The sequence below is a fragment of the Anolis sagrei genome, chromosome 2 (genome assembly GCF_037176765.1).
Source record: "Anolis sagrei isolate rAnoSag1 chromosome 2, rAnoSag1.mat, whole genome shotgun sequence".
Taxonomy (NCBI): domain Eukaryota; kingdom Metazoa; phylum Chordata; class Lepidosauria; order Squamata; family Dactyloidae; genus Anolis; species Anolis sagrei.
The window spans coordinates 12,426,212-12,432,211 of record NC_090022.1 but is presented as its reverse complement, the minus strand read 5'-3'; positions in this window follow the sequence as shown (position 1 = coordinate 12,432,211).

Sequence of the window (6,000 nt, the reverse complement as noted above, 5' to 3'; positions counted from 1 at the left end):
GGCTTTCATGGCCGGAACCACTGGGTTGTTGTAGGGTTTTTGAGCTGCATGGCCATGCTCCAGAAGCATTCTCTCCTGACGTTTCGCCTGCATCTCTGGCAGGCATCCTCAGAGGTTGTGGGACCTCACAACGTCCGAGAATGGCTGCCATTGATGCAGGCGAAACGCCAGGAGAGAATGCTTCTGGAACATGGCAATACTTACAAAAACCCCTATTATTATTATTATTATTAATATTATTACTAGGTTACTTGATTTTTACCCTGTTTTTCTCACTCGAGATAATGATCCCTTTCCTTTTTGAGATAGTGAGACCTTTCCTTTCTGATGATTCAATGTCTACAAACTGTGTTTCATGCATACACTGAAATATATATATATATATATATATATATATATATAGATTGTGTATAAATCAACCTTCTGGCTAGGTGTAGGAGGTGTATATAAAAACATCAATGAATTCTGAGTTCAGGTTTTGGGTCCCAACTCCATGATATCTCATACTATACCGTGCTTCTGGAACATGGTGATTCAGCCCAAAAAACTTACAAAACCCTTATTATTATTATTATTATTATTATTATTGTTAGGTTACCTGAATTTTACCCTGTTTTTCTCACCCGAGATAATGATCCCTTTCCTTTTTGAGATAGTGATACCTTTCCTTTCTGATGATTCAATGTCTACAAACTGTGTTTCATGCATAAAATGAATATATATATATATATATATATATAGTGCATAAAACAACCTTCTGGCTAGGTGTAGGAGGTGTATGTCAAAACAGTGAATTCTGAGTTCAGGTTTTGGGTCCCAACTCCATGATATCTCATACGATACCAATATGGTTTGGAAAGAAGGAAGGCCCTGGATTCAGCAGCTTGGCCTCCAGGTTGAAGCGAACACGTTCCAGGGCATCGGGGTGTATCTGCAGGAAGAAGCTTCAGCTCTGTTTCCATGGGATTTCTTTCTCTCCTTTCTGCAGGTGACAAAGCCAAGACCGGTAGAGATCGGTACGGCTCGTGTAGCAGCGAGGGCTGTGGGAAGTCTGGATACCACACGAGTCTCTTCCTGGGACTGCCCTAAATACTGCTGTGTTTCCTACAAATACCCATCCAAGGGCTGAAGGGGGGGGGGGTGGCAAACGCCAGCAGCTGAGAAGGGCTGAGAGAACATGACCCCACTGCTCAGCTGTCCAGAGGGCATCATGTCTGGTCCTCCTCAAGAAATGCACATGAATGCCCAGACCGTCCCCTGGGTCCTTCTTTGGGGGAAAGGAGGGAAGGCGTGGGTGGGCATGCAGATGGGGAGACCCATCGCTCAAGGCAGAGATGTATCATTCCCTTTCTGCTGGAACAGGGTGGTTGTTGCTCTTATTAGCTTCCTTTATATCTTGCTTTCTCCCAGAAATGGGACTCAAGGCAGCAAACAACATATGAAAACAATACAAGTCAAAACCAATGCAAACCCAAAAGTGTACTAACCAGGGCTGACTGTGCTTCGCTTCCAAGATCCAAATGTAAGATTAAAAAGCCCAAACATTGTGAAAGTTGAAGCATTAACCAATTAAAATTCTGAAATATTTTCTAAAACTCAAACATTTCAAAAATATTTTAACAAAGGTATGCATTTAAAAATTAAGAACAGCACCACGCAGCATAAAGTGTCCAACCTCCATCAATATGTGAAAGCCTTGCGGAAAAGAAAGGCTTTGATTTGATGTTGGAAGGAGAGCGAAGCCGGGGCCATCTGGGCCTTTCTGGGGAAGGGGTTCCAAAGTCTGGGAGCAGCCACCAAGAGAACAACCAGGCCCTCTTTGCCTGGTTGCTATCCAGCAGATCTGCGCAGTTGGGGGACAGAGAGAAGGGCCTCCCCAGAAGATGGTTGAGTTCTACAGGGAGGCACAGAACAGGCCTCACCTGTCCTGGATCCATGCATCTCCTTTTTTCCTGTAATATCAATAATACAGCTTACATTTCTCCTTGTTGAAATCCATTTTGTTAGTTCTGAACCAGCTCTCTAATCTGTTGAATCCTGTTTCCTGGAATATTTGCTTTCATTCCAAAATTAGTGTCATTTGAAAACTCAATAAGCATATAAGTGGCTGGATTCTGGTACAATCCTGGTGTGTGTGAGTGTATACACACATATAGTTCATATAGCTCAGATCACGAACTTCTTATTGCCCAATTTAGAATAAAACTAAAGAGATCAGGGAAAATACACAGACCAGTTAGATATGATCTCACTAACATTCCTAGCGAATATACAGTGGAAGTGAAGAACAGATTTGAAGGACTAGATTTAGTAAACAGAGTCCCAGAAGAACTATGGACAGAAGTCCGCGACATTGTTCAGGAGGCGGCAACAAAGTACGTTCCAAAGAAAAAGAAAACCAAGAAGGCAAAATGGTTGTCTGCTGAGACACTGGAAGTAGCCCAAGAAAGGAGGAAAGCAAAAGGAAACAGGGATAAGGGGAGATATGCCCAGTTAAATGCGCAATTCCAGAGGTTAGCCAGAAGAGATAAGGAACTATTTTTAAATAAGCAATGCATGGAAGTGGAAGAAGACAACAGAAGAGGAAGGACAAGAGACCTCTTCCAGAAAATTAGAAACATTGGAGGTAAATTTCAGGCAAAAATTGGTATGATAAGAAACAAAGATGGCAGGGACCTAACAGAAGCTGAAGAGATCAAGAGAAGGTGGCGAGACTATACAGAAGATCTGTATAGGAAGGATAATAATATTGAGGATAGTTATGATGGTGTGGTGAATGAATTAGAACCAGACATCCTGAGGAGTGAGGTTGAATGGGCCTTAAGAAGCATTGCTAACAACAAGGCAGCAGGAGACGATGGGATCCCAGCTGAACTGTTTAAAATCTTAAAAGATGATGCTGTCAAGGTGATGCATGCCATTTGCTAGCAAATATGGAAAACACAAGAATGGCCATCAGACTGGAAAAAATCAACGTATATCCCCATACCAAAAAAGGGAAATGCGAAAGACTGCTCCAACTTCCGTACAGTGGCCCTTATTTCTCATGCCAGTAAGGTAATGCTCAAGATCCTGCAAGGAAGACTCCAGCAATACATGGAGCGAGAGTTGCCAGATGTTCAAGCTGGGTTTAGAAAAGGCAGAGGAACGAGAGACCAGATTGCCAATATCCGCTGGATAATGGAGAAAGGCAGGGAGTTTCAGAAAAACATCTACTTCTGCTTCATTGACTATTCTAAAGCCTTTGACTGTGTGGATCGTAAAAAATTGTGGCAAGTTCTTGGTGGGATGGGCATACCAAGCCACCTTGTCTCTCTCCTGAGAAATCTGTACAAGGACCAAGTAGCAACAGTCAGAACTGACCATGGAACAACCGACTGGTTCAAGATTGGGAAAGGCGTACGGCAAGGCTGCATACTCTCACCCAACCTTTTTAACTTGTATGCAGAACACATCATGCGATGTGCGGGGCTGGATGAATGCAAAGCTGGGGTGAAAATTGCTGGAAGAAACATTAACAACCTCAGATATGCAGATGATACCACTCTGATGGCCGAAAGCGAGGAGGAGCTGAGGAGCCTTCTAATCAAGGTGAAAGAAGAAAGCGCAAAAGCTGGGTTGCAGCTAAACATCAAAAAAACCAAGATTATGGCAACAAGAATGATTGACAACTGGAAAATGGAGGGAGAAACCGTGGAGGCTGTGACAGACTTTGTATTTCTAGGTGCAAAGATTACTGCAGATGCAGACTGTAGCCAGGAAATCAGAAGACGCTTACTTCTTGGGAGGAGAGCAATGTCCAATCTTGATAAAATAGTGAAGAGTAGAGACATCAGACTGGCAACAAAGATCCGCCTAGTCAAAGCCATGGTATTCCCTGTAGTCACCTACGGATGTGAGAGCTGGACCTTAGGGAAGGCTGAGCGAAGGAAGATCGATGCTTTTGAGCTGTGGTGTTGGAGGAAAGTGCTGAGAGTGCCTTGGACTGCGAGAAGATCCAACCAGTCCATCCTCCAGGAAATAAAGCCTGGCTGCTCACTGGAGGGAAGGAGACTAGAGACAAAGTTGAAGTACTTTGGCCACATCATGAGGAGACAGGAAAGCCTAGAGAAGACAATTATGCTGGGGAAAGTGGAAGGCAAAAGGAAGAGGGGCCGACCAAGGGCAAGATGGATGGATGGCATCCTTGAAGTGACTGGACTGACCTTGAGGGAGCTGTGGGTGGTAACGGCCGACAGGGAGCTCTGGCGTGGGCTGGTCCATGAGGTCACGAAGAGTCGGAGACGACTGAACGAATGAACAACAACAACAAAGTTCATATATATATATATACACACACACACATACATACATACACACACGCACACTAGCTGTCCCCTGCCACGCGTTGTTGTGTCCCAGTCTGTTGATCTGGAAAATAAAGTAATGAGAAAATGTTGGTTTCTAATATATGTAATTCCTTTATGCTTGTGAGTAAACAGTATTTCTTGTTGTTTGTCAGTGTTGATGTGGAGAGTGTCTGGTTTGCCTACTCTGGAATATGCAACACATCATAGTCCTTCTTTAAAGGTCTCTTTCAAATCTAGGATACTATATCTGTGTGTGTGTGCGAGAATCATATCTATCTATCTATATTTATGACTGGATGGCTCTCTGTCAGGAGGGCTCTGATTACATTTTCTTGGCCTGGCGAAGACAGCTGGACTGGATGGCCTTAAGTATTTTCTGTTGGTCATGGGGCTTCTGTGTGGGAAGTCTGCCCCATTTCTGTCATTTGTGGGTTTCAGAATGCTCTTTTATTGTGTTGTTGTTCATTCGTTCAGTCGTCTCCGACTCTTCGTGACCTCATGGACCAGCCCACGCCAGAGCTCCCTGTCGGCCGTCACCACCCCAGCTCCTTCAAGGTCAGTCCAGTCACTTCAAGGATGCCATCCATCCATCTTGTCCTTGGTCGGCCCCTCTTCCTTTTGCCTTCCACTTTCCCCAGCATAATTGTCTTCTCTAGGCTTTGCTGTCTCCTCATGATGTGGCCAAAGTACTTCAACTTTGTCTCTAGTATCCTTCCCTCCAATGAGCATTCGGGCTTTATTTCCTGGAGGATGGACTGGTTGGATCTTCTCGCAGTCCAAGGCACTCTCAGCACTTTCCTCCAGCACCACAGCTCAAAAGCATCGATCTTCTTTCGCTCAGCCTTCCCTAAGGTCCAGCTCTCACATCCGTAGGTGACTACAGGGAATACCATGGCTTTGACTAGGCGGATCTTTGTTGCCAGTCTGATGTCTCTACTCTTTACTATTTTATCAAGACTGGACATGGCTCTCCTCCCAAGAAGGAAGCGTCTTCTGATTTCCTGGCCACAGTCTGCATCTGCAGTAATCTTTGCGCCTAGAAATACAAAGTCTGTCACAGCCTCCACGTTTTCTCCCTCTATTTCCCAGTTGTCAATCATTCTTGTTGCCATAATCTTGGTTTTTTTGATGTTTAGCTGCAACCCAGCTTTTGCGCTTTCTTCTTTCACCTCGATTAGAAGGCTCTTCAGCTCCTCCTCGCTTTTGGCCGTCAGAGTGGTGTCATCTGCATATCTGAGGTTGTTAATGTTTCTTCCAGCGATTTTTACCCCAGCTTTGCATTCATCAAGCCCCGCACATCGCATAATGCGTTCTGCATACAAGTTAAAGAGGTTGGGTGAGAGGATGCAGCCTTGCCGTACGCCTTTCCCAATCTTGAACCAGTCTGTTGTTCCGTGGTCAGTTCCGACTGTTGCTACTTGGTCCTTGTACAGATTCCTCAGGAGAGAGACAAGGTGGCTTGGTATGCCCATCCCACCAAGAACTTTCCACAATGTATTATGATCCACACAGTCAAAGGCTTTAGAATAGTCAATGAAGCAAAAATAGATGTTTTTCTGAAACTCCCTGCCTTTCTCCATTATCCAGCGGATATTGGCAATCTGGTCTCTTGTTCCTCTGCCTTTTCTAAACCCAGCTTGAACATCTGGCA